At 29.7% G+C, this 4,549-nt stretch overlaps 1 non-coding gene across 1 annotated transcript; it reads right to left on the reverse strand.

Moving 5' to 3' along the window:
* Nucleotides 1–696: 696 nt before the first annotated feature.
* On the reverse strand, nucleotides 697–858 carry LOC150021242 (U1 spliceosomal RNA). The gene has a single exon (XR_016513870.1). It is a non-coding gene; the product is annotated as a U1 spliceosomal RNA (small nuclear RNA).
* Between the last annotated feature and the right edge of the window lie 3,691 nt (nucleotides 859–4,549).

Raw genomic sequence — 4,549 nt, forward strand, 5'->3', positions numbered from 1 at the left:
AGATCAAAGTGAAAAGTTTAGATTCCTTATATCCCTTATATAGTAAGGGAAACATAGTCACTGGATCTTATTCTTTTTCTAAGCATCAATGTGGAGTTTGGCAAATGTTCATTAAAGCTAAGTTTGCATAATATAAAAACTAATAACAATTTTATGTATTGAGATTGCATCAATTTATAAAGTAGGGAAAGAAAGTTGTTTTATTATCTGTCATTGAAAAAGTAACTTCTTATAAAAATGCCATAAACTTCTCTCATTATTTTGATGAATTCAACTTTCTAATTGGCTTTACAAAGATAATTTCTTCTATAATTATAGAAGAAACTAGGATTCTGTTATTGGATATATCAATTAGTGTTTATCAAAGAACATGGGAATAGGTAAAATAAATTTTGATTTATTCAATTCAATATCATCACATTAGGAACAAATATAAATTTGCTTTAAAAAAAAGTCCTACATTGTTTCTAGGTTTGGACATTTGATAAGTGCAAATTGTTATTTACATGTGTTGAAAATTTAGAAACGATTTAAAATATACTGTATAGAAAAACATTTTAATAAAACATTTAAAATATCTGTTACATATATTACTCAAACAAACTCACTAGATAATGTTTAAAATAGTTGTTACATATATTATCCATATAAACAAACTCACTAGATAAGCCATATTTTCTTTTTTCTTCACCAGTCACTGAATTTTTTTAACACAGTCTCTCACTACCTCAAATTACGCAGTTGAGTTTTCCACATTTGGATAAATTAGAGGGATCAACACATCTGCAATGTAATGGATAAGCCTTGCTCTGGAAAAACCACCTTTGTGATCATGTTATCTCCCTTGCCAGGTAGTATCCCAGCCACTAAATTTAAAAATTATATTATGTGGACTGCTTAAAGCTGGAGTCACACACCTCATTATACTATAAAGCATAAATGTTAAGTTAAATTCTACCTTAACTTTTCCATAACATACCCCTTTCCACCATCATAAACTCTCTCAAAATTAAATTTTTGGAAAGCCCATAATAACAAATGTTGATTAAAGTTCACCCTACTCCCTCCAGATTTTCACATTTATTAATATATATGATTTTTAGTACTTCTTGCCCTCCCTGAAATACTTTATGTCTTCCCTTTTCCTGTATTTTATTGAGATATCTACTTAATAGTCTTTTGGAGCACTTTGGTTATTACTAGATATTTTTAGAGACCACATTAACAAATTAAGGCTAATAAATTGACATTTATTAAATTACTGCCTCAGGAACCTGAACCAGGCAATTCCATCTGAAAGAGAATAAAATCACTTTGCATTATCACATTCACAGATTATTTGATTGTTATTGTCACTTTAATATTGATGACTAATTCATCTTTATTCTGGAACTTTCTGAAAGGTAGATGAATGGTGTGGACTTTTAAGTATTCTTCACTCTTGGGAGTTACATTTAACAAAATCATAGAGAGAGAATATTATGTTCACGTACTATTCAACTTAATCTCTGGGAATTGAAACAGTCATTTTTTTATGTGAATAGTATATTTGTTCAATATATTGAAATTTGGGAAGAGCAAAATTATGTGAAATATTATAATTTATACTTGAATATATTCATTATTCTGCTGATAATAAAAGAATAGTTTGCTCTTCTGACAAAAATTTTGATAACTCCATTGTACCCTGCTTACATACCTGTGACCACTGAAGAACTTGAGGTTGAAGCAGGGCACTTATTAAGTGAATAGCAATTGGAATTCCATGTGTTCTGTCTTTGATTTTTATCCTAATTACTCTGAGCATGGGGTTGCATTATGAACAAGTAGGTTCAAAATTTAACATCCTAATGCAGTGAAAACTAAATTACATTCATGTAAAATGGAGATGTTCCAAGAACTTTATGACCAGATATATAGAAGTGTGAGTTTTTTGCCCTAATATCCAGTCCTTTCTGCAGAACAGAGCAATATCACATCATCTCTCTGTAGAATTCACTGTCAGGAACTGGAACATCGTTAGTTTAATAGAGACACCTAGTCTTGATCTTGCACAAAACTGAAGCGATTTCCTCAGCACAACTTCTCATTTTCATGAGTCTGACTTCAAGATTCATTCTGCAGCATAAAGTTAAGACTGTGTAAAGTACCTTATAAAAAGCAAGAAAAATTTGGATTAGGAATATAGCCCTGGGAATAATAGTTCTGGTTATTTAATATAAAGTTTAAAAGTCAATAGAAAGTAAATCTCTTGTCATGTCTTGAAACACATGTTAAAACTTATTGTTTTTATTTCATAACTCAAAAACAGTAAGTTCTTATTTTAAAACTGTAAAAAATGCATAAAAGGACCAAGAAAATAATTTTCAATCACAAACTGACACTTAAAGATCACTATTAATGATCACTGCTGGCATTTTCTAACATTCTTCCTCTATGTGTACAGTACACATATAGTAATGAACATACATTAATGATTTACATATTTGGGGTGAACTATAAATAATGGATGTTAAAAATTATTTTAATTCATCTACATTTGTTTCTCTTCCCAACAACTCTGAATTTCCTCTTTCAGTATCACCTCATCATGTGTATACTCTTGGAGGGATGATAAATCAAGTAGCCTTTTTCATTTTCAGTTTATTTCTTCAGTGTCTTATAATTTTCCAAGTACAGGTCTTTTACAGTAAGTGGAAGTACATACCATGTTTATGGACAGGAAGAATTAATATCATTAAAATGTCCATACTACCCAAAGCAATCTATAGATTCAATGCAATTTCTATCAAGATACCAGATCTAGAACAAATATTTCAAAAATTTATATGAAACAACAAAAAGCCCCAAATAGCAACTGCAATCTTAAAAAAGAAGAACAAAGTTGGAAGAATCACAATACCTAATATCAAACTATATTATGAGGCCATAGTGATCAAAACATGATACTAGCATAAAAACAGATACATAATGGAACAGAATAGAGAGCCCAGATGATCCACGCCTTTATAATCACTTAATATTTGACAGGGGAAGCAAGCACATGTGATGGGCTAAAGATAATTTATTCAATAAATAGTGTTGAGAAAATTGGACAGATACGTGCAAAAAAAAAAAAAAAAAAAGAAACTAAACCACTTCCTTACATCATACACAAGAATAAACTCAAAATATATTAAAGACTTAAATGTTAGGCCTGAAACCATAAAAATTCTAGAAGAAAACACAGGTTGTAAAATCTCAAGCACTGCTTATAGCAATAGTCACACCATGGGGGTGCTGGAAAGAGAAGAGAAAGAGCAAGGAAGTGAAAACCTATTTGAAAACACAATGACAGAAAACTTCCCTAATTTGGTGAATGATGTCCAGAGAGTCCCAAATAAGATAAACCCAAAGATGCCCACACTAAGATATATCATGATTAAAATGACAAAGGTAAGGAAAAGAATTGGAACTATTGTAACAATATAATCAATAAAATATACTTAAAAAAATGACAAAGATAAAGACAAATAAATAATCTTAAAAGAAACAGCAGAAAAAGAATTAGTTACCTAGGGATCTCCATAAGACTGTCAGCTGTTTTTCAACAGAAACTTTGCAGGCCAGAATGAACTGAAACAAAATATTCAAGGTGATAAAAAGCAAAAACCTACAACCAAGATTACCCAGAAGAACTATTTATTTAGAATCAAAGGACAGATAAATATCTTTCCAGACAGACAAAGCTTAAGAAGTTAATCACCATTAAGTCAGTATTACTAGAAATGTTAAAGAGATGAAGAAGAAGAAGGAGGAGAAGGAGAAGAAGAAAGTAGAAATAAAAAATATAAATAATAAAATGGCAATAAAACATATTTATCAATAATTATTTTGTTTGATCTGGAATGGAAAGCTCTTTTTAATTAAAATCTAATTGACTTATAATACTTTTTGCAAATTAACTATTACTTACAGATTTGGGATGTAGATCAAAGAAGAATATTCACGGTTACCCAAAAAAGGCTTTAAAATACTCTCCCCTTTTCTGAACTGCATATATGAGTGAGGCCATATTTTCTTTATATACTTTAAACAGAACAAGATACTGAAATATACTGCAACAGAGTCAATGCAGAAGCAGGTATGAGAATCTAGCTGGCTTCTATTAAACTAGATATAGATAGGTTGGCAAAAATGTCAGGCAAATCCAACTCTATCATTTTTTTAAAGGAAAATATACCTCCTTTCTATATAAATTGTTATTTTTGTAATAGTTCTATTGTCATTTTAAAATAAATTAATAAATAATTTTATTAATTACTATTGAACAATTTTTTACAAACAGTTTTAGACATAGCTTATTCATTTATATATATTTTGCTCAAGTACAAAATGAATGTGTCATAGAAGCAGAACTGATGAACTCATTATAATGTCTATAGATTATTTCATGGATAACAGTGATAAAACCCATGCATGGGGAGAAACCATGATGGGAATGCTCTTGTTAAAATATTAAGTAATGATTAAAATTGCTCCTATACTTATTTAACATAGATCCTGTTTT

This window comes from Furipterus horrens, unplaced genomic scaffold, assembly GCF_987537825.1.
Source record: "Furipterus horrens unplaced genomic scaffold, mFurHor1.1.pri manual_scaffold_1, whole genome shotgun sequence".
In the NCBI taxonomy this organism is placed as follows: Eukaryota; Metazoa; Chordata; class Mammalia; order Chiroptera; family Furipteridae; genus Furipterus; species Furipterus horrens.